Here is a 25,931-nt window from a genome sequence, read left to right as displayed (position 1 = left end):
GCAGTGTGCTGTGCCACTCTAATTTAAAAATTCTTTCTTGTAGATCTCTTTGGGTTCCATTACGATCTGGAGGTGGAAGCTGACTAATGTAATCCCCACTTAGGAAAAAAGTAGCCTGTGATGCAGGAAAAGGAACAGAGTATAAGATAATGCAAAATACAGGATCTAGCAAGAGAATACCCAGTAACTGACAGTGCTTGGAGAAGGCTGGAATAAGAGAGAAAAATACAGAACAGAGGGAGCATGGAAGATAAACCTCAGGCTGCAGTGCTTAATTAAGTTTAAACATCCAAAACTACTATTTTTATTTGCCACAATGAATTGAAAATTGGCCTTAGAGCCAAGCAACCTTGAATATATGTTGGGCTTGCCAGTGCTGGAGGTTGGTCCTACTATGACCTAGAACTGCCACTTCCTGGACTCTTACAATATCTTTCTTGTATTTATGTCCTCTCTCAGGCATCCTAGTATCATTTCGCTACCTCTTCATGGGGTGACTTTAATGCCAACCAGCATCTATGTGCAAAACACCCACCAGTCAGCATGGCCTCAAGGTTGGTTGTTCTACAGTTAAAAAAAGTGACAGCCTGGGCACATTTCTCAGCCCACTAACTCTCTTTCCTTCTTTCTTGTGTTCAGCAATCATACTACTCTGTGTTGTGGGAGAAGCCCATTCCATAACTCCTGGTCTAAAGACTGAGAATGCAAGGAATAAGTTTTTATTTTAAAAATGCATGGGCCTCTCTGCTCCAGATTAGTAAAAATTGAGACTGAGGTATAATTGGACTGGATGTAATTTGAAGATCTCTCTAAGGTAGAATCATGATGTTGTCATTTGCATAGGATTGGCCAAAATAGATGGTTGTGGAAAAGAAACATCCCAGAAAAAAACAAACAAACAAATACAAAAATCAACTCCAACTCCAGTTTACTGTACCCTATAGCTGAAAGCTAACTTTGTAATAATTATCAAGGAGATCATAATGAGTTGCTGTTGGTGGTTGTGAATTGTTATCTTCGTCACACACTGTGTGTAGAACTCTGACATTCAGGGTAAAGTCGGTGTTGTAACTTCCAGAAAGGATAGTTGAAGAAGGACCCAATTTCTGCTTTTCACCTTTGTCTCCTGTTAGGAAGTAAAGCTGCGTAGAGCATACAGATGTGCTACCTTACAAGAATCTATGGAAAAGTCTCTGTTAAGGTCCACACCCCCAAGCAGGAGAAATCCCTCCACCACAAAAGGCTAGAAGGCACTCATCTAAAAGATTTCAAAGAAATATTTTCTCTTTTATGTTGAAACTTCAGACAATATCCACAAAAATCATATAGCAGAATTTTGGTGTTTCTTAGATATCAATATAGGGTAGACATCAAATATCTTAATACAGTCACATTCATAGTTATTTTTTCATGCTTATTCCATTCTTTCCCCCACATGCTAGTTAATATTTGCAATCATAATTGTCCTACTATTCTAATCAACAAAGTCTTTGGGGGATTTTCCCCAGTGATTTTAATAATTGTTTCTTTAAATTCTCACAAGGTGGTCATACTACTTGGTGATTGTATCACTAGTAAAATATATTGAGTATGCATGTATAGGTAAATAGATTTATGCGGTGTGAGTATGAAATAATAAGGATGCTTGCATCAGTTCTCTCAGAAAAATGCCAATAGTGTTATCAACTATATTTCAGACTATGTGTGTGTTGTACTTAGCAGTTGAAAGGAGAAAATTAGAATCAGGACATAGAATTTATAATATTATTTTATGATGGTCACCCAGAGTTCAACACGAGGAAGTGCAGGAAATCTATCCACAACACTAAAGACCCACAATATTCAGCCAAGGGCCTGAATCCCACAGAAGTGTCCTGAATGGGTCCAGATGAAAACCTAGAGCCCATGACAGTGCCTCTCACAAGTCCAACTGGTGGTCTAGAGCTCATGAGAAGGACTCACGCCAGTATGTTTTATGGATCTGTGCTGGGAAGGCCCAAAGATCAGTGATAGAAGCTAGAAAGTCTATGCCAGTGGGGTGAAGGAGCTGTGCTGGTAGGTTGAGAGTTCTACGCTAGAGCCGAGAAGTCATGCTTAATAAGAACCAGGGCTGCCCTGAAAAGTACGACAGCCATCCTCAGCGACATGGAGGTCCTGAGCTCCTCTGATGATAAGAACAATAAAGTACATTCCAGAAAGCCAGCATGACAGTTTTTCTCCTGGATATTAAATGGCACACGTCTTCCCCTCTGGAGCCAGGAAGTAACACTCCATGTAAATACCAGAGCTCCTCCAAAGTGAACCATAGCTACTCTCACCAACAAGGTTCCTGAGCTCCTCTGATGACAAGGTAGAACTGATACTGGGGAAGCCAGTCATGACAAGCTCCTCCGGGAGAACCAAGAGCTCAAACAGAAACACTTAGAGAAACCCACGGTGCCTCACTCTTCTTCTCCAAGTCTCTATTTATGCTGATAGGAATATATCTCTTTGGGGAAGTGAACATATTCCAAATAAAATACTTGAAAAGAGTTCAGTTTCTCTTTGCAGAGATCTCTTGTATAACTGCATTTGACACATGAGACTTTTAGCTTAGGATTTTAAGGTTATCACAAGTTGGAGGGTGATGAATACAGTATAACACTGATTTTAGGAGCTGGCTTCGGAATTGTGCTCCCTTGTATTGGACCAAGGGCACTTATCATTGGCAAGTCCAACCTAAATTCAGGATTCAAGATTGCTTGGCTGAGAACTGGTTTTGTTTTTTTTTTTTTTCCATTTCTGGTTTCCAAAAATGATAATTTGTGATTCAATTTAATTTTAAGCTTTGCTGCCTTAGGCTTGTAATTATAACCATAAACCAATATTTGATTATGATAGGCAGGTTACTGTAGTTACTATAATACAACAAAGCGGAAGATATATAAATAGTTTTAAAAGTCCAAGGGTACAATGCATACTTTTAAATCCTTAGTAAATGTCATAAAATATAAATATTAAACTCAGGTCTCTAAAGATCTGAACAATGTGGGTTCATGATATTTTCTCTATCATAAAAAAACTAAGAGTTTCTCTTTCCGACCTCTCCCCCCACACAGCATTAAACTGGATGCTGATTTTCATTCTACACTGTGTTAGGTAAAAAATGAAGGAATGGCTCCCTGCTATAATTACAGAGTTATGCACAATGCAGTAAATGCTTTGCAAAACCAAATTCTTTTTCAGCCTACAGTGGGACATTGATCATACCAATTTTTGTCCATTTCCTATATAACTCTTTTATACCTCACATTTTATTTTATTTTGCTGAGTCATCTTTGCAAATCCAGAACAAAATCAAGTTTCATTATAAAAGCACCTTAAGGACAAAGAGAAAAGGCAAGTCAATTGTACCTGGTCAAATTGAGTAATTGGTTTTATTTTTATTTTATGCTTAGAGCAAGAGAATTAATCTAAGATACACGATTTCTTAGGTTGCATACTACATTTCTACACATTACATCTAGTGAGGTAGTTGTGTTGCTTGGCCTTCCATTGCTGGTTCTAAGTATCTAACCCCCACAATTTAAAGGAGAGGAGTTTATTTTAGTTTATAGTTTCACAGGTTTTAGTCAGCTAGCTGGACTGCAGAGACCTTATGGCAGGATAGTGGAGGGAAGCTGAGAAGTAGAGTGGGCTGGAAAGAGAGAAAGGAGCCAGGGACCAGACACGGATCCCAAGGTCTCACCCCTGTCTCACTTCCTCCAACTTGAGGCCCCACCTCCTAACAGGCTGGTCAGCTATGAATTCATTAACAGGTGAAGGCACTGATGAGAATAGTGTCCTCAGAATGTAATCACTTCCCCAAGAATTTCTTAATCCAGTTAGATTGAAAATTAGATCAACCAGCGCAAACCTACCTTTTGTCAACTTGTCATCCAAACACATCACTTTAAACCATTCTCAGTGTCTGAGTAAATGTAATTTCACCTCACATGATGTATCTATTCTGTAAACAATTTAAAATGCACTAATTCCTTCCCCAAAGTCTCAACAGCTACAGCATTGCTCAGAAGTCCAAACCCAAGCCTTCTCTGAGAATCAAGGCAACTGTTTTAGCTGTGAACATCTGTAAAGATAAACAAACATACCAAGCTGTAGGCTCACAGTGGCAGAATGAGCATTCCTCAGTGAAAATTGAAGAGTAAGAGATAAAAAAAGAATTAATCCAAAACAAGACTGAGAAACACCAGGGAAAACAGTAAGTCTTACAGCTCCATAACTAGCATCCAGTGAGTTCCAGAGGGCTTGGGTGGCTCCACCCCTAGAGCTTTGCTAATTACAGCTGACATGGCCTCTTTCTTGGGATGGGTTAGTTCATTGCTTGTGGCTTACCTTAGCAGATATTGTACACGACCTTTGGAGGACACTGAAATAATCAGTAAAGGGCTACTATTATTGTGTCTGGCAGGGGAAGTCTTTGATGGAAATACCATCTCTATTTGGGCCCCTGCCGTCTCTTTAAGAGTAAAGAAGTGGGGCTCTTAGCAGAAATGGGGGCGTCAAGTCTAGTATAATGGGAAGAAAAGTTTATTTTACAGTGTGGCAAATATAGAGAAACTATATTAGCAGCTAAGTGATGCTACAAGGCAGGGAGCACCCTGCTTGGCGTGCCTGGTGAGCATGAAATGTAGTTCATACTTACAGGGGTGTGCTGGTTTCTAAAAATAACCATTTCACTGATAGGCAGTTTAGGCCAATCAAGGTCTTTTCTGGGAAAGGGACAAGGTCAGCATAAGTAAACGTTAGTGACACTTTCATAAGGATATAGTAGGGTAGTTTTTCTCAAGTATGTGTGATGATCTTATAATCATTAGTTACAGATAAGCATTACAATTGTCAGACAGAGATAAATATGTGATGATTTTATAATGTTAGTCGTCAAATTTTGACCTGTGTTTTTTCTATGTCCTTCTACCCCAACATTGTGGGTCCATGTCTTGTGAAATTTCTACTCCCCAGTGATAGGGAATTCCTTATACCTCCTAAATGATATCCAAACCATGTAAGACTAGAGAGGGTCCCAACAATTAGTATTTGAAATACTACTAAAAACCAAATTTCTTAGTTTTAGACAGTATAGGATACCAGCACTCCTTCCTAGACCCAGATAATTATCTTATTTACTTGCTTGCCTTTCTCTCTGAAGATCACTGTTTTAGATAATGTCTCCTAAATGGTTGTCCAGAAGCTACTGTCATCAAAATGATCAGAAATAATTATTTACAATGTAGATTATCGAGATCTAATTTGGATGAATTTTATCAAGCCTTTGAAAATGCATTCCAGTAATCTGTATTGAAAACTAATACATAATGTATGTCATTTGACACTTCCGAAACTTTTATATTATTAACTAATTTAAACCTTAGAACACTATAGGATACATATCAATATTATGACCATTTTTCAAATTGATTAATTGACACATAGGTTAAGCAATTTGTGCAAGGCTATTATACTAATAACTACATGTAGGCAAATTTTGTGTCAGTTTTTCTGGGTCATGGATTAAATATCAGATTAAATGGTATTTCCATATATGTTTATATAGGTGTTTCTGGTGCAAATTAGTGTCTAATTTGTTTGACATAGTAGATTGGCTTCTGCATTGTGTGTGGGCATCGTCATATCCTTTGGTGGTCTAAATGGAGCAAAATTCAGAAAAAGAATTAACCTTTTTTTTCTTGCTTTGTTGCTTGCTCTGGAAACTATTGCTATGTCATCTTTTCTGTCCTTGGACTGAGATTAATACCAACAGCTCTCCTGTTCTCCAGGTACAGACTTGGATTACATTATACCATTTATTTTCCTGGGTCTACAGTTTGCAAATCGCTGGTAGGTCATGGGATTTCTCAGCTTCCATGATCCTTATGAGCCAATTCCTTATTTTTTTTTAAATTTTATTTAAAAGGAAAAAGAGAAAAAACCAAAACAAAACAAAATGGTGTAAGGGTACAAGTAATACAGAACTACCAAAAAAAAAAAAAAAAAAAAAAAAAAAAAAAAAAAAACAGTAAGAAATCACCAGTTAATAGATTACATATTATCATCTTAGAGATAGTTGCTCAAGAGCCAATTCTTTATAATAAATCTCTCTTGTGTGTGTGTATGTGTGTGTGTTTTGGTTCTGTTTCTTTGAAGAACTCTAATGCACTGGGAGAACTGATATTCAAGACACTAGTAACTGTGATACAGTACTTCCTAGATGATTCTTAGGTACATATTATGTTTAAAACCCCTGTCTTGCATTATTTCATAAATATCTCAAAATGGATCTGTTTTTCTGTATGAGCATTCAAATTATTTGTAAAACCAAATTTATAATTATAAAACTGAAAACAGGTTAGTAAACTATATGTCCAATAGAAATAGGAAACCAAATATGCCAAAATACATTCAAAATTTGGTAAATTGGGTAATGTTACATTGTATGATTATAATTACAATTGGATTTTTTTCTCACCCCAAGGTCTTTTAAGAAAAAGGAGGTCACACTGCTGTTTGAACTCACATGTCACTTCTCAGCAAAAGCACTTCAGGACAAGTGTGTCTGGAGCCTTGTCCCTGGAGCAGCATCAGGAAGAAGGAAGCAGACTCATTTGGAGATGCTGTATGCAGGTAGAGTCTATTTTTAGTCTCTTGGGTGGTAGTGCACAAGACAATAGAACCACCTGCCAGTGCCAAGGTCAAAATGTGCCATTAAAATAGGCAGCAATTAGAGCTCAGAGTTGTTGCCCTCAGGCTCCCAGTCCAGCTCAGCTGTCTGTCTGAATCTCACCTTAAGGTATATTACGGATGGATGTAGTAATGGAACAGTCACTAATGAGATGGTTCTGATGTAAACAAATGTGGGTCAGTAGCACTAAAGTGCCATAGAATCACCATAGAAGCAGGTTATTAATGCAAACTCAGGGCTCAGTTTCAGAGAGCCACATCGATGTGGTCTGGGACCCAGCATCTTCTCAAGATTCTGGGTACTTCTGATACAGGGGGCTCTGATCACCATACTTTGAGAATAGATTGATGGAGAAAAGAGTTATCACTAGAATGAGTACAACCAGAACAAATGATACCACTTTTATTAATGAAAAAAGTATCACTGCATAGAGCAGCTAGTGATGAAGTAGAAATATTGGATAGAAAGGAGACAACAAAGACTGAAGAAAGTAATGAGGGGAGAGACATAAGGTCTTTTTTGCGTGGTTACTTTATCTGACATGGGAATGACAGAATAGTTAGATGGAAGAGCTGTTGGATATTGTGACTTCTAATCACCTCTGATCTAGAGATGTCTTCTTGTCAGGCTATTTCAGTATGCTTACAGTGTACTGAGACATGCTTTGATTGCCATGAAGCCTTCACTAAGGTTGTACTTGAGAACATAGTGAGGAATTAGAGGCCTTTAGAGGCTGACTTTATAGGACCAGGGAGCCCGAGTCACAGGAGCAGAGGAGGACAGCTCACAGCTGGGCCACTTGAGGCCTTGGCTTTCTAGTGTCAAAACAGCACCCACTGGGTTAAAGCCTGTACCGTAGGCGAGTGTCTCTTGTTTCATGTTATAAGAATGAGCCTTGACAGAGATTGGATGCCTGTCAGCTCAGTGAGAGTCTTGCTTAGGTGTCCCTGTTTTTACAAAATGTCCTATTATCAGGTGGCATCGCCTTAAATGGTTGTGCGGTCCTGCATTTCTCAGCATCCCTGCCTTCCAGAGGAAAGTAATCTTAACCTGTCAGCAGTTCAGCTTTACATCAAAAGTCTCCAAGATGGGATCTGATACTGATGTAAAATTGAAAACATGATTCAGCCAGAAATACTAAAATTTTCCCTAGATATGACTAGGGAAACAGGCCCGTCAACTGAAATAATATTGTTTTAATGAGTAACAAGTTTTTAGTTTGGTAATAGGGCTTGGTCAGATTTTCAGTGTGGATTAGTCAGCTTTCTGGTAATATAAAAATAATTATTAGAGGTAATAAATTTATAAAATTGAAGAGATTATTTTGGCTCACAGCTTTGAGTGGCTCCAGTCTATAATAGATACCCCCTGCCCCCGATTTGAACCCGTGGCCAAGTAAAACATCAAGGTAAGGAATTGGTGGTGGAGTATAACCATGCACTTCATGGCCAGAACATGAAAAAAGAGGAATAAGCAGGGGTTGAGTTCTCATGAAGCCCTCTCAGAGCACAGCCTCAAAAACCAGAAGACTACGTGGGAAGCTGCACCTCTCTATGTGCCACACGACCTCTCAACTGTGCCATGGGTGGGGACAAAGCCTTCAATGGGCCTTGGAGGGACATTCAATGGCCCATCCTCCTTTTTATCTCCCTTCTCTTTCTCCTGAGCTCTGTCTGTTGGTCTGTCTTTCTGTCTCTGTCTCCATCTCTCTGATTTGTGGTGCTGGGGACTGAACCCAGAGTGTAGCATATGCTGGACAGGTGCCTCCCACTGAGGGCATTTCCAACCCTCATGTGGCCTTTCAGGATCCAAACTGCAGCACAGGGGTGATAAAAGAAAGAGCCCTGCTTTCATTGACATTTGTGGAAGGAAATGGTAAACATTCATTTGCTTCTACATTTTAAATTTCAAGTAAGAATTTTATTTCAAGCTTATTGGAAAGATTTCCTTTCATGATAAACTGGCATAACTGTTGTGTGTTCTCTAAGATATCTAGATGTTTATTCTAACCTTTCATGTGACTCTTTGCCTTTGGAGAATGGCTTCTCTAACTCTAACTCTGATTCATTTGTTTTTCTATTTAACTGTGAATATTTTGTGTTGTTTTGAAACTTTAATCTTTTTATCTAAGCATGTAGATAAGTAGATATATGTAGTGGGGTGAATCGTTTATAAAAACTAAGGAAGATGGGATTTGTTTCCCCTATTAGTTGTTCCATTCAGTGCTTTCCCTGTGGGGTGTCCAGATTTAGTCACCTATGGTGTCATACATGGCTCTTACAGGCAATTTCTCTGTCTGTTAACTTCCTTTACATGAGCCCTATTTTCATTAGTAAATTTTTAAATGACTGCTCCACTATTTTAATCTTTGGTTCTATTAAGACAATGAGCAAGATAATAGAGGTAAAATATTTCACAAGAAAGCACTGTGCAAATTTTTCACCAGGAACATTTAAAGTGGAATAAAATAGTGATGCCTGTACACAAATGCCAGGCCTCGGGGTTGTAAGGACCATCAGTTGTTTCACGTGCGTGATGCTGTATGATCAAGACACCCTCCAGAGACCCAACTGCAAGCTGGGTGTTCTCTTAGAAAGGAGACCTTCTGAGTGGTGGCCTTATGAGTATATTTCTTAGCATAGCTTTAGTTGTGCCTTATTTCTCTGTTTGCTGTGTGTGTGTGTGTGTGTGTGTGCTGTGGATTAGACCTAGGGCCTCACACCTGCTAAATGTGAGCTGCTACAGCGCTACATCTCCAACCCCCTCCCTTACAGGTCATCTGTTAGAAATGTCCAAAGAGGCTCATATAAAGTCTGGGAGATAGGAAGAGCTATACGTTTATTTTTGTGATTATAAAACTCTTACACATTCCTGCATATCATGCTTCAAAGAGAACGTACTCACTAGCACATGGATCACAATATATGCCTCATCTATCATCATGTGTCTTGGACTGTGTTAGATGAATCGCATGATTAAATAAACAAATGAAATGCTTTTGAACCAAAGCTCCATGTTAGATTCCACTTTATTTTTAAATTTTGACTGAATAATAACTTTATTTTATATCATGTTCCTTTATGCTACTAATATTAGTTTAAACTAACTAGGGTTCACATCACTTGAGTTAATTTAATAATTTAATAAATGATAGTAAATAAAATGTTTTACAAACTAACCAAAGAGGAAAACCTTGTAAGCTTCAGATATACATACTTATTGATGACAAGCAGGTCCATAATAGAGATAAAAGAGGCAAAATACTTCAAAGATCAGACAAGGTCTACTGCATGTAGATTTCATGAAGATTAAACAACACAAAGCATGTGAACCATGCAGCACATTCTCTGAAGCATGGACATATGAGGCTGAAGCAAGTGACAACAGCAGGCTCTCTTGACTAAGCACAGAGTCAAATTTACTCTGTAATTTAAGAAACAAGTGGATTTGAAATGTTTATAAAATTGAATGTTCAAATAGAACTAAAGACTATAACTTGGGCCAAGGTAATTTGTGGATAGCAAGAATCTTGGAAGGGGACCCTGGTGTAGAAGAATGCTTACAAACACAAATTAATTAAAAAAATCAGAAATATTGGCCCTGGAGGAGACTGCTAAAAATGTCCAAGGAGAAAACATAATAAAATTGACAATGATAGACAAGTAAACAATTGGATGCAATAATGTGTAAGTGTATGAAGTTCCATGTCAGACTGTAGGAGCTGATTAATGGATGCTATGTTAGGGGAATTCCAAAGTCATGGATTCTTCATGAAATTCTTCTAAGTTTCCCAGCATGCTGACTGGTGACTGAAGAGAAAAAAGGATAGTTTGGAATAGTTTATTTTAGACCTTGAATATCTTGACACATTAAGTAGCTCAGTTGAGCCACAAATATATTTGACTTACAGAAAAATAGCTTTTGACTTGGTGTCTTCCAGGCAACTGTCTTCTGGTTTAATCTTTTCTTGACCCAAATTCATAGTCATTGAATTTTAGAGCTTTATCCAACCTGAAAGATAAGCTACTGTTTTCTCCATATTTGGTTAAGAGCAAGAATGCTGAATAAAATAGGTTGGGATTAAAATTGCCTCATTGCACAGAAGTCTCAGCCAGGTTGCTTAACTTTTTAGTCTAAAAAGGTAAATATAAAGATGTAGTTCTATTTGTAGCTTCAAAAAATTGTAGGATACTTGTTAGAATATTAGAGACAGTAATTTAGCATAAATTTGGCAATTATTCTTTCTAGGCCCAGGCTAAGTGACCTACCTGTTCAAGGTCTCACAACAAGCTGTGGAAGAATTTGAATTCATGTGGAGATCGTAAGAGAGGTGCTCTTACCACAACATCCTAGATTATGGACCTACAAAGCTTTTTTCTTATAAAAAATGAGAAGAAGCAATTGGCTCTTTTGACTGTTACTGTGCTTGGAATTTTGTGTGTTCAGTTGGTGGTTGTAATTTATAGCCCTGTGCCTGAGTTACCATCAACAGTGTGTGAGCTGGGAATTGAAGTGGACATGCACTTCTCCGCTGTATTTTGTAGCTTATAGGTGGCTGTTATGAATTAGACTGTAGCAGAAGCCGACCTCAGGCCCTGTGGTGATGCATGTGAGGGTTAGGACACAGTGGCTCAAGAGGAATCTGAGTGGGAGCTGCCTTCCTTCCCCAGGCTGCCTTTTTTGAAACTATCAGCTGTGAGAAATGTCCATGCGCGTCTAGGCTCTGACTGGTGTTTTGTTTGGCAGTTGTTTAGCTTTATTATAACTAAAACACGGAAGAAATCATTGGCTAAGATTCCCTGGAGAGATGGACTTGAGTTGGACCTTGAAATATTCATTAAAGATTAATCCAATAGAAAGGAAAAAGACAAAGAGCAGAAAAACTGTTCTTTGTAATTGTCTAGCAGGGATTAGACATTCCCCTCTCCATCATAAAACAGAACAATAAAATCTGTTTTTAGTGGAAATCTTCCTTTACAACAGAAAAGAATTTCTTTATAAGGGAAAAATACTTTAAATTCAAATTTCAATAGAAGTATCATTTTAACTTTCATTAAATCATCTGCACCTGGTCCCGTATCTACATTTTGGAGTATTTCTAATAGAAAAGAAAGATGGTCTACTGAAGTCTATTTGTAGTTAAACAGAATTATAGGGAAAAACCCACTTTACATCTGGGGTGCAACTAGAAAAAGCACAAGCAGTTAACTTGGATATTTCTACCATATCTTTAATGAAGTAACTACATTTTATCTTTCTTAAAGCGATGCTTTGCCTAAACCATGATGATATAACTAACAAACAACAGGTTCTGTATTTTGCTATAAACAACTAGAAAACTGTTTTTAGATATTAGATAAAAGTTAGAATAAGACTGATAGTCTCAAGAGGAGAGGAACAAGGAAAGTGAGCCTTACACCCTGGTTTTCTGCCAGCAGGCCTTTTCTGGGCAGCTTTCCAGGCAGGAGAAACTAGAGAGGAGCCTGATTTCACTGAGTTGAGAAAACAAAGCTCACAGTCTGTTTGGGTCAAGGAGACTGGAATTTGCAGTGTAAAATACCAGGGTATGCACAAAAACAGTTCTGCAGAGATGCATCAATGTCATCTTGATATTGTATACTGGTAAATTGTACATGTAGAGTGTAGAATTTCATGAAGCTGAGAAAAGAACAGTATGGAATTTGCATGCTGAACAATTCCCATAATTTACACATCTAGAAGATGTTCAGCTTTCAACCAGGATGAACAATGGGAGCATAGGTCTGCTGAAAGATCAGGGTTTAGTTTTAGGGCAAAACTATTTGTAAAGCAAAGCAATGCTGTACTTTCTTTAATACATCTTCAAAACTAGCTTCACAAGAAATTAAATTGATCCTGAAGTAATTTTAGTGCATTGGAGACTTAAAGTCTCATACTGGTTCAGAAAACAAAACCTAATACTCAAACATAATAAAGGTTAATTTGCAGTAAAATGCACTCATTATTTGGAAAGAACATGCCAAAGATCCAGAAAATACAGAAATGATAAAATGAAACTATCTTTCAAAACCAAAGGGAAATAGAGCAGTGTTCAGGAAAATAGTGTGCTCAGATAATTCACAGCAGGAAATTCTGCATTCTCAAAGATACTTCAAGGGCCATGGATTTAGCTCAGTGGCATAAACACCTGTGTGGCAAGTGCTAGGTCATGAATTCGATCCCCAGTACCCCCCCAAACAAAAAACAGTAAAAGACACCTCAGACTGAGGAAAATGTAACTTGTTAATTTTTTATAGTATAACTGAATATTTAATGTAAAATATCAGCACAGTATTGTTAGATATATGACAGAAATAAATTGTATAACTATAGCACTAAGGTCAGAGATAGTTGAAGTACAGTTTTATAAAGTTATCCTACAGTAAGTAGTCTAATATTATTTGAAAGTAGACTCTAATAACACATATATATTAGAAACCACCAGGCAATTATTCAAAGAGTGAATGAGAGTATGCCTAATTAGCTAATACATGCCGTGAAATGGAAGATAAGAAAGTATTTAATCCAAAAAAAGGTAGGACTGGGGCAAGAAGGAATTAGATATAGAATGCTACCAATAAAACCTAAATAGAGAGATGAGACACTTGAATTCACCATGTGTGTGTGTGTGTGTGTGTATATATATATATATATATATTTTTTTTTGATAAAATGTCACATTCCTAATCCCAAAGACAGTGTTTCAACTTCAAGAAAAAAATAAGCAGAGATTCCTGGTACAAAAAAGAATTTATATCTCACAGAAGAAAAAGTACAACAATAATAGTTTCAGTAAAGCTCTTTATGTATTGACCGAACAAGCAAACAAAGAAAATGAACAGATATTTATATGGTTAGAACAAAATTGTCAATCAACTTAAACTAAAACAACTTAGATTTTTAGAGGACATATAGAACATTGATGAGGATAAACAGTTTTTTGAAATATAAAATAAGTCTCTACATAAATAAAGAATTGAAATGGCACACAAAATATGCTGATCATAAAGCAATTAACTAAATCTTGAAACATGTTGAAGATTTGGAAAATCTTAAAAATTTTCAAATATTTGAAATTAAATAACATTTTATGCATTAAAGAAGAAATAAAAGGGAAAATTCTAAAATATTTTGAACTGAAAAGTGACAGCAAAATGCATATGGTATAGCTAAGTCAGTGTTTGTGGGAATATTAAGTGCTGTATTAGAAAAGAAAGATCAGTGTCTCCTGAGATCCACGCCATGTTGGAACTTACGACTCTGGGAAGCCAAGCCAGCACCTCCCTTCCCTTTGTAAGTGGAGTCAGGGTGGCAGACTGCAGCCCTTCCAGGGGGAGAACCAGCAGTGTCTCCTGAGATCCACGCCATGTTGGAACTGAGGATGCTGTGAAAACAAATGACCATCCTGCCTCCCTGCTAAGCAATAGTGACCTACTGCTACATGGCCTAGAGTCAAATATTCCACTTCCCCTATCCTCCTTCTCCTTCCCATCCCTGTCCATTAGCAAATGGGAACCAGAAATCTGAGCATCTCCTGGCAGGTTGACCATAGCAAACAAGGGGGACTTCCTTCTACCTTTTCTTTGAAGGCAAATATTTTTATTACTGTTTTGCTCTTTTCTGATTAATGGTACTTCTCTATTCAATATTCTGTTTTGATAAGTTCTATAGTGTTCTATATTTCATCTCATTTTGATATACGGGATTGAAAGAACAACTATTATAAAGATAACAAAATATACTATGATACTTATTACTGTTATCCCAGTAACCTGCTGTGAAGTTCTGTACCAGTTTCACTGTACGATCTTAGTTGGCTTTATTCTGACTTGTTCTGTTGTATACTTTCAAAATAAAAAAAAATCACAAAAAAAGAGAAGAAAGATCATGTGATCTAAGCTTATTTCTTTTTTATGTTATGGAAAAAATAAAATTTCATAACAAAATAATAGAGAATAACAATAGTTATTACATTGCATACTATTATCATCAAAGTAGTTTCTCAGAGTTACAAGGCATAAAAAAATTCTCCAAATGATATTAATATAAACATTTCTTTTCAGTGAACTAAGAAAAACTAGTAGTATAACTGTTATATTTTTTCTTTCTCCCTTTCTTTGTTTTCCCCCCTTACCCTAATTCTTCTTTCCTTTGCAACAATTTCTACCCATTTCAAAATATCTAATATACACATTGGTCTTTATTTACTCTTTCAGTTTCACATACCAGGGTATTAATATGAGTCTGATTTATTTCACTTATGAGTATGATCTCAAGACGCTTCCATTTACCTATAAATGTCTCAAATTTATCCTTCTTTATGGCTGAATAGTACTCTATTGTATAAAAAAAGACCTCATATTTTTATCCTTTCCTTTGCTAATGGGCATCTGGGTTGTCTCCAAGATTTAGCTGCTATAAACACTAGGATTAGAGGTCCCATTTGACCCAACTGTTCATTTCTGGGTATCTTCCTTGAAGAACTAAAAATATTATACCACAGCTAAGCTTACTTTTTAAGTAGCTAGTGCAAAAAAGGAACAAAGTAATCCAAAGTATATAGATGAAAGGAGAAGATAAAAATCAGAAGTAAAATTCAGAGTTCTTACTTGGCTGTTGGTCACCCCCACCAGAAGGCTGCTTCCTGTGGGCAGCCAGTGTGGGCAGAGAGAACCTGCAGATCTGCCACCACCTGCTAGCCACTGCCACAAAAAGGCTTGCTTTATGTGGGCATCCAGCAGAAGTAGGGACATGTAATTAGGTACGTAGGCCACCGTTGTAGTCTTTGCTTCGTTTGGGCCCACCATCATCCACCAGGAGAATTAAACAAACACACCCCTGTGTGCTGCCAGTATCACAGGAGTCCTAATGTAGACACACAGGCTGAGAGAAGAAATCCAACCATCATGTACCCCTTGCCACTGGGGAGGCCCAGTGTAGCTGCACAGGTCTGGAGAAGATCACCTCATGCACTGCTACCTCCTTGTAAACCTGGGGTCAGAGGAACCCAAGTGCCCGTCCTAGTCCCCTACATCACAGAGGGACTGCCAACGTGAGAAGTGCCTGGGGCCCCACAACCAGCTTGTTGGGAAGAACCCAGGAGAATGTCCAGATGAAGGAGCAAAAGGCAATCTCAAAACTCGAGCCCACACACAGTAAGTCTGGGAGATGTGGTCATGGCAGAAAACCAAAGTCACACACCTGAAATCTCTGAGAAGGAAAGCAAGTGAAGTAAAGAAACAACTTCATGAAATTGTAAAAGCAATCAAATCAGAAATAATGTCTCAAGTAAAAGAAGAAATCACAAACACCATGAAAGAATTGCTCCTCATATTTAAAGAAGATATAGGCAAAAAAAGAGGAGCATAGAAAAATGTTGCAATTACAGTGCATGAAACAGATTCAAAGAGATACCCAGGAAATTAAAAATCAATTGAAAGCTGGCAATATCGCTTGAAAGAGAAGATAGACTTTCAAATCTTGAAGATAAGATTGTAGCTAGTGATCATGAAATGAAAGATCTCTTAAAAATAACAAGGAAACGGGGGCTGGAGGTTTAGCTCAGCGGCATAAGCACTTGCCTTGCAAGCAGGCAGTCGTGAGTTCAATCCCCAGTACCGATAAAAAGGAAAAAGACAAAAAAAAAAAAAAAAAGGAATCAGGAAATAACAATTCAACAGCTATAAGATGATACAAAGAGAAATAATTTAATAGTGGTAGGTATCAGTGAAGAAACAGGGGGTCAACACAAATGAAAATAAAGGGCTATTTATAGAAATAAAAGCAGGAAACTTCTGAAACATGGGAAATGGATCTAGCATGCATGTAGGACTCCAAACAGCCATAACCAAATTGAATCTATACCCAGACATATCATAATCAAGATCTCAGAAATTCTGCACAAGAACAGAATTATTAAAAGCTGTTTGAGAAAAAAGACAGGTCACCTATAAAGGAAAATGAATCAGAATCACAGCAGACTTGTCAACACAAACCATCAAGTCAAGAAGAGTTTGGAGTGAAGTGCTTCAAATCCTGAAAGAAAACAACTTCCAATCCACACTGATCTACCCAGTAAAACTATCTTTCAGAATTGATGGAAAAATAAGATACTTCCATGATAAAGAACAATTGAAGGAATTCATGACTAGCAAACCAAACCCTACAGAGAGTGCTAAAGGATATTCTAGAGAGAGAGATAAAGATGACCACGGTTCCAGGAACAGCAGCAGAGGAGAAAAGACAGACAACTAAACGAAGGGGAAAATGGAGGGCCAAGGACAGGAGGATGCATGACAGAGACAAGCCAGTGTATGCCACTTGTAAACATTAATGTAGATGGCCTCAATTCGGCAATAAAAAGAAACACAGGGAGAATGTATGAAGAAACAAGATCCATCAATATACAAGAAACAATATACAACATCCATCCATATACAAGAATATATACAAGAAACATTTAACTGGAAAGGAAATTCATAGACTGAAAATCAAAGGAGAGCAAACAATTGTTCCATGTGACAGGAGACTAGACAAAAAGCAGTGGTAACTTGCCCATCAACCACAGAATGGAGAAGAAAGATACAGTATTTTCATACAATGGAAAGCTACCCAGCTATAAAGTAGAATAATCTCGAGGCTCTTGTAAGTAAATGGATACAAATGGTGTTCGTATTCATTAGCAAAATAGCTTGAATTCATATGGGTGGACCTGAGCATAATAAATAGGAGGAGTTAGTGGGATCTAAAGAACCCAATTGATATAAAAGTTATAGGGGAGGAAATCTCTAAGAGGGGAAGGTGGTTAATTTCTTATTGTCTTATCTTGAACTCTTGCATTGTTTACACAATTTTGTTAGGTTTGGTTTTGTTCTGTCTTGTTTTTTTAGATTTTGCTGTGTCTGGTGGTATGGTCAGCTGTTTTGAACATAAAGGGATGTTTTATTTATTTATTGTGGTTTTTGGTGGTACCGGGGATTGAACTCATGACCTAATCCTTGCTAGGCAGGCACTTATACCACTCAGCTAAATCCCTGGCCCAAAATGAGATGTATTATGATAATCATGGTTGATTTCTTATTATCTTTGTTTGAATTACTATGATGCTTTCATTTGTTTGTTTAATTGGTTTTATTCCAGTGAGGGTTTTTTTTGTTTGTTTGTTTGATTTTGTGTGATGTTATGAATGGCTATTTTGAAGAAAATGAGACATTATGGTAGCCACTGTTGATTTCCCATCATCTTATTTTCAAATCCTGTAATGCTTTTATCCTTTTGTTTTGATTGGTTTTATTCTGTTGTGTTTTACTTGATTTTATTATGTGTGACAACATGGAAAACTGTTTGAAAGAAAATGAGACATTATAGTAACCACTGTTCATTTCTCGTTATCTGGTTTTGAAGTCCTGTAATGTGTTCTTTTGATTGGTTTTATACTATTGTATTATGTTTGATATTATTGTATGTGAAGGTCTGGACAACTATTTTGAAGAAAACAAGAGACATTATGGTAACCACTGTTGACTTTGCACTTGCTTGTTGTGAAGTTCTTGTTGCTTGCTTTATTCTGTTATGATTTGCTTTGTTCTATTCTGTTTTGTTTTGTTTTATTCTTTTGAAAATAAAATTTAAAAATTTTTAAAGAAAAATTCAGTGAAACAACATGAACAGAATAGAAATTAAAAAAGGAAAAATGAATAGATCATAGATATTTTGATAGAAAATAAAACATTTAAAAATTAATATAAAAAGGACAAATAACACCGTAGATCTTATTTATAGTAGTAAGTGGGCTAATGACTCTATGCTAATACATTTGACAGTTTAGGTTAAATGCAAAGTTTCTTAAAATAAATTATCAAAACAGACATGAGGAAACTTAGGAAAACTAAAGAAACATACCTATTATGAAATTTAAATTTAAATTTAAATTCTTCCCAGAAAGAAAATGCCAGGTTAAGACGGTTTCACTGGTGAATTCTATAAAATGTTTAAAAAGATGATAGTTCTAATTCTTTAAATTCTTAGGTGAAAATGAGGAAAAAAACACAACTTATTTTACAAAGACATTATTTCCAAAAAGAAACAAACTATTGTATGAAATTAACTTATAGAAGAACACTACTCATTTTGGAGGCAACATCCCTGAGAAAAATATTAGAAAATTGAACAACAAATCATAAAAAATAACATCATAACTAAGCAGGTGAGATGCCAAGAACCTGAGGTTATTTTGGTGTATAAAATTCATACAATCATATTAACCTAGGAGAAAGATTCCATGTGACTCTTTCAATAGATTAAAAAAAAAAAAGACCTGGCAAAATTTAAGACTCATCCTAAAAACTTTCTGAAAAATAAGAAAAGAAATTCAATTAGTGTGATAAAGGATAACTACAAAAGGCTCATAGCCATTCCCAAACATAATGATGAAAAAGCAAGATGAGGAAGAAAAACACCATTATGGCCACTTCTATTCAAAATTATACTTAAAGTCATAGCCAATGCAATAATATAGAAGTAGATATATTACATAGAGTTGAATAAATAAATAAAGTTTTCTTTATATATATAACAGGATTATTGTGTAGAAATCATTAGAATACTAAAAGTCCGTTTACTAGAACTAAGAGGTCAGGCATAGTTGTAGAGTTCAAGGTTGATTAAAAATTTTACTTCTATATCTTAATAATAATAATAATAATAATAATAATAATAATAATTGTAACTGAAACTATCAAACACACATCTATATCAGCTAAAATATAAATTAGGAATAAATTTAAAAATATTTTATAGGATTTGTCTTCTAAAAACTACAAAATAGCCCCCTGACTTTCCCCCTCAGACCTGGGACAGCAGTGGGATCATCAGCTGCCCCTCCTCTTTGCCACCCAGACCTGGCATAGTTGCAAGATCATAGGTAACCCTTCCGCCCCACCTAAAAGACTGCAGCAGCCTACCGATAATCAGCAACCACTTTCACCTTGCTGGGCTGATGGGATACTCAGTAACCCCCTCACCCAGAGGACCTCAATGGGCTTATGGCAGTGTGGTGAGTTTCCCCCTCAAATAGAGGACCTCGGAGGGTAAACAGGAGCAGTAGCAAACTTCCTCCAGCTATAGGACCTTAGCAACCCTAGAAAGAATGTAGATGAGCCCTTTCTCCATACAGAGAATATCAGGTGGGTTGAGGAGAGTGATGATAAGGACTCCCCCAACCCAGAGGAAGTCAGAAAGGCATTTGAGACACCAAGTGACACAGTATGGCCCCAGCTGAGGTGGACATTATAGCAAGATAGATCTGGAGGCCTGGAACAGCCTAGAGCTGTAGTAGCATCAGGAGCTACAAGTTGATTTATGTAAATATTCTTAAGCTAGACAACCTAGGAAGAATATAGGCCTCACCCAATAGGCCTTGAAGGAGGAATTCAGGTGACTTGCCCTCCCCTTCACTGTGGGACCCAGCAATTGGACAAACATCAACCACACAGTAGGACCCTAAGGTAACATACTATGGACACTTGAGACTAGTAGGATTGAAAGACGAAATATTAGCCCAATAAGTGAAAATGACAAAATGAAAAAGCAAAATGCAATCTCAAACATCCAGTCCATCAGGAACAAGTACAAGAGACAATGAAGACATTAAAAGTCATATATACATCTGAAATTTCTGAAATGATAACAAGTGAAATGAAACAAATCCATGAGGCTATAGAAGAAATCAGATTAGAAATAATCTCTCAGGTAAAGAAAGAAATGACAACTTTAGTAAAGGAGTTGCTCAGGCTAGCTAGAGAGGACATATATAAGAAAGTACAGGTGCATGGGAAAATGATGGAAACTTTGAACAATACAGAAAAGAAAGAGAATGCATGAAACAAATTGAAAGAGATATTCAAAAAATAAAAAATTCTACTGAAAGCTGGTGAAACTGTTTGAATGAAGCTGAAGACAGAATTTCAGACCCTGAGGACAGGATTGCAGCTAGCAATCATGAAAGGAAAGAAATTTTAAAAATAACATGGGAGCTTGGAATGACAATTCAACAGCTTCAAGATGACAGAAAGAGAAATAATATAACACTAATAGACATCAATGAAGATGCAGGGGTCAATGCAAATGACATAGAAGCACACTGCAGAGAGAACCCTAGCTGGATGGGCTGCTTTCTGTGATCTCTACAACCTACATCCTGTATAGAAAGGACTCTGGGAGACCCTTACACTGCACAATGAAACCTTTGAGAAATAGGACTTCTGGAAGAACATGGCAGTAGATAACAGCAGCTACAGAGACTCTCTGAGATAGCCAGCTTAGATTCCAGGAATGGTGCAGTGTGGGGAGTCCTAAGCAGGGGGAGATTTACCCTGCTGACCCAGGAGCAAACTAAGCTGAGAGAAACCAACTGGAAATGCAATCCTGGTGCTATGACTGGAACAGCTAAAGTCTCAGTGCCGAAGCTGGAACCTAAGCCTCTGGAAACCACAGCTTGAATTTCCCACCACTGCTGTTGCATCTGGATCGGCACAGCAGGGATACAGACGCAAAAGCTCTGAGAGTGGGAATTGGTAAACCGAATTGAGAGCAGAGCTGGTGGGTAGCCCTGCATCGACATGCAGTGAATGAGAGGAGTGGGGACCCTTCTATAGACTAGCAGGCTCCAACAGAGGACATTCTGGGACTGGACAGACTAGCCAAAGCAGGATGCTGCGGTGACTTCAGTCACATATTCCCCTCTCAAGTGGGATTGGTGGGGAACACTTGACCTGGGTGATGCCATGGACTAAGACACAGTAGGCTAGCCCAAACCAGGTCCCTATGTCTGGCAGAGCACCCTAACGCAGTGACGTCTTCAGCAGGTTGACTGACCTGGAGGGGCGGGCCCAGAATAGGCTGCCCAGGTTTATATCTCCCTAGTACACTGCAGTGGGCAGAAACACCCAGCCAGCACAACTCAAACAAATTGTAACCAACAAAGAAAGAAACTGGTCATCCTATATATGCTTGTATTGAAGAAATTAAAAAGTATGGGAAGAAGGAGCAACGAGAAAGGGTCCTCAGTCCCCAATCCTGAGAACACTGATGCAGGAAAGGTAAATGCAAAGGAGAATGAAGACAGAAGACATGCAATATCAGGCATGGCACCTATAGACATAAAGCGATATCTCCGGGACCTCATAGACAAGTTCAAAAGTGAAATATTTAACCAAGTAAAGCAAGATATAAATAGAATAGTTAAAGAAATGATAAGCACTTCCCAAGAAAAAACAGATGGTGCAATGGAAGAACAGAAAAAAAGGGCAGACTTGCTTGATGGAGAAAATAGAGAAAACGTAGACTACATGAAGCAGGTTCAAAGAGATTACCAGGAAACTAAAAACTCTATTGAAAGCTGGCATAACAGCTTGAAAGAAACTAAGGATAGATTATCTGAACTGGAGGGCAGATTTGTAATGTGGGAGCATGAAAGGAAAAACTTCTTAAAAATAACAAGGAAACAAGCAGTAACAATACAAAGGGTAGAAGATGATAAGAGGATCTATAACTTAAGAATTAAGAATGTAAAGGAAGAAGCAGGGATGCAAACAAATGAACTGTGAAGGCTATTCACAGAAATAATCAAGGAGAACTTCCTTAATATGGGAAAAGGTAAGGATATTCAGATGTATGAGGCATACAGGACTCCAGCCACCCACAACCTGAACAGAACTACATGCAGGCATATAATAATCAAAATTCCAGAAATCCAATATAAGAGCAGAATATTAAAAGCTGTCAGAGACAAGAAACAGATCACTTACAAGGGAACACCCATCAGAATTACAGCAGACTTCTCGGCACAAACCGTCAAATCATGAAGAGCGTGGGGTGAAATAATTCAAGCTTTGGAAGACAATAATGGGGACTCTCACACCATCTGGGTGCAGAGTAAGGGCTGGGTGGATCTGGGGTGCCTGCATTCACCTCCCCATGTGTCTGGAGAACTGTGGATTTCTCAGCAAGCAGGTGAGCATCACCAGTTCCAGAGGCCCCGCGGCCTGCCCTAAGTGCCCAGTGCACTCTGCCCCAAGCCCAGACTGTTCGGGACCCTTCAGGCTTCCAGGTGCAGTGAAGTGGCTAAGTGGGTCTGAGGCATCTACATCTGCCTCCCCATTCTGGCTGTGCTCAGAGAACTGTGGGGTTTCCAGCAAGCAGGCGGGCACACAGTGTCCCTTGAGCCCAGCTTATCTGGAACTATGGAGTTCTAAACAGGAAGAAGAGGGCCACTGGTTCTAGAGGCCCAGCAACCTGGGGGAACTGGGGGAACTGGGTGCCAGAGTCCCAGGAGCTGCGAACACAGAAGTGGGTTTCCAACAGACCCTGAGGAAGCTTTCGAGTAACACTTGAAGTGCAGAAATATAGGAAAATGACAAAACAAAAAACCAAAGTACAACCTCAAACCTCCAGCCCATCTGAAGAAACCCTAGGAGTGATGTATATAGAAGAAAATACATGCCATACACCTCAAATATCAGCCATAATAGCTACTGAAATAAGCAACTCCAGGAAGCTTTAAAGAAATTCAAACTCAAAATAATCTCCCAGGTAAAAGAAGAAATGATAAAGGAAATGAAAGAGATTCTGAATATATCTAAAGAAAACACAGTTAAAAAGTTGGAGGAACTAAACAAAAAGATAGAATCCCTCAATGAGCAATAGAAGAAACAAACGGAATACATAAAGCAGATGCACAGAGACATACAGGAAATAAAAAACTCCACTGAAAGCTGTAAAAACTGCCTCAAAGAAAGTGGAGATAGAATTTCAGACCTTGAAGACAGGATTGCAGCTAGTGAATAGGAAAGGAAAGATCTTTTAAAAATAACAAGGAATCAGAAAATAACAAATCAACAACTGCAAGATGATGCAAAGAAAAATAACATAAGATTGATAGGGATTAATCAAAAAGAAGGGGACAACAAAAAGGATGTCGAGGGGATATTTAGAGAAGTAATAGCTGAAAATTTCCCAAGCATGAGATCAGAAACCGACATCAGGTTCAGTGAAGCCTATAGAACTCCAAATAGTCATAACCAAAATAAAACTACACCCAGACATATAATAATCACCATCCCAGAAATCCAACACAAGAATAGATTATTAAAAGCTGTCAGAGAGAAAAGACAGATCACTTATAAAGGAAAACCTATCAGAATCACAGCAGACTTCTCATCACAAACAATAAAGTCAAGAAGAGCATGGAGTGAAGTATTCCAGATCCTAAAGCAAAATGATTTTCAACCTAGACTGATGTACCCTGAAAAACTATCATTCAAAATTGGTGGTGAAATACACTTCCATGACAAAGAATAGCTGAAGAACTTCATGAACACCAAACCAACCCTGCAATAAATATTGAGAGACAGTTTAGATACACAAAGGAAAAAACCACTAAGCAAAGCAGGTAATTAAACAGAACAGAAAGATAAAGATGCAACAGCAGAGAGATAACATGTCAACAATAAATCAGTATATAACAGTTATAACCATTAATGTAAATGGTCTCAATGCACCAATCAAAAGAAACAGACTAGCAGAATGGATCAAGAAACAGAATCCAACCATACGCTGTTTACAGGAAACCCATCTAACCCAGAAGGAAGTCAAAGGATAGAAAACAATACTTCACGCAACAGGAATAAAAAAATAAATAAATAAATAAAAAGCAGGAGTAGCCATTCTGTTTACAGACAATGTGAACTTTAAACCAACAGTGATCATAAAGGACAAGGACGGTCACTACATACTCGTTAGGGGAAAACTCCAAGAGGAAGAGATAACTATCTTATATATATATGCACCAAACTCCAGAGCACCCGGTTATATAAAACAACTGTTAACAGAAATGAAAACTCAAATTATCAGTAACACAATTGTAACAGGGGACCTTAACATTCCATTGACACCAAGGGACAGATCAACCAGACAGAAAATGAGCAAAGAAATAACAGAACTGAATCACACCAGTGAACAAATGGACTTGATAGACATATACAGAATGTTCGACCCAACAACATCAGAAAACACATTCTTCTCAGCAGTACATGGGTCATTCTCTAAAATAGACAATATATTAGCTCACAGAACATATTTAAACAAATGCAAAAGAGTTAAAATCATCCCTTGCATGTTATCAGATCACAGTGCTTTGAAATTAGAAATTAATGACAAAAGATACTGCAAAAATCCCACAAACACATTGAAACTGAATAACACACTCTTCAGTAATCAAACTGCATGGGAAATCCTTCCCAGAATCAATACCTGGGACCACCTCTTATTAAAAAGTTTCTGCATGTCAAAAGAAATCTCCAGCATAGTGAAAAGAAAACCCACAAACTGTGAACAGATCTTAGTGAACTCTCCCTCAGACAAGGGACTTTTGTCTAAAACATATAAAGAATTTTAAAAACTCAGACCTCCAAAATTCAAAACTCCAATCCAAAAATGGGCATCTGCGATGAATATGCACTTCTCAGATGAAGAAATACAAATAGCAAATAAATACATGAAAAAATGTTCATCATCATTGGTCATTAGAGAAATAAAAATTAAAACCACACTGAGATTCCATCTCACTCCTGAAAGAATGGCCAGGATCAAGAATACCAACAACAACAAATGCTGGAGAGCCTGTGGGGAAAAAGGAACTCTCCTACACTGTTGGTGGGAGTGTAGACTGGTACAACCTTTGTGAAAGTCAGTCTGGAGATTTCTCAAAAAGCTGGGATTGGAAGTCCCATTTGTTCTAGTTATTCCACTTCTAGGCATATTCCCAGAAGAACTGAAAACATCATACTACAGTGATATATGTGCACCCATGTTTAGAGCAGCACAATTTGTAATTGCCCAATCTTGGAAACAACCCAAGTGTCCATCAACTGAGGAATGGATAAAAAAAGTTGTGGTATTTCTATACAATGGAGTATTACTCAGCTATAAAGAAGGATCACATTGAGATATTTATCAATAAATGGCACAGCTTGAGACCATACTCATAAGTGAAATACATCAATCTCCTTGTGTGAATACCGAATAGTTTCCCTAATGTAAGTAATGATTCAAATATATAAAAGTATGTGGTAATCATGATTCCCCATTATGTGGCCCTGAAGCCTTATAAAGTTTTCACTTATTAATTGGAATGGCT

The 25,931-nt window shown here is 37.6% G+C and overlaps 1 long non-coding RNA gene across 1 annotated transcript in view; it reads left to right on the top strand.

The window, feature by feature from the left end:
* LOC111754944 (uncharacterized) overlaps positions 1-25,931 on the top strand; it is a 196,513-nt gene that overhangs the window by 27,657 nt on the left and 142,925 nt on the right. The window contains exon 2 of the long non-coding RNA XR_002789616.2: positions 6,512-6,660. This is a non-coding gene — a long non-coding RNA (uncharacterized LOC111754944). The remainder of the gene's footprint in view (positions 1-6,511; positions 6,661-25,931) is intronic.

Source organism: Cavia porcellus, unplaced genomic scaffold (genome assembly GCF_034190915.1).
Source record: "Cavia porcellus strain 051 isolate PalLab524CR breed Dunkin Hartley unplaced genomic scaffold, mCavPor4.1 scaffold_27, whole genome shotgun sequence".
Taxonomy (NCBI): Eukaryota; Metazoa; Chordata; class Mammalia; order Rodentia; family Caviidae; genus Cavia; species Cavia porcellus.
The sequence above is the reverse complement of the archived record's forward strand: the minus strand, read 5'-3'. Positions and strand labels throughout refer to the sequence as shown.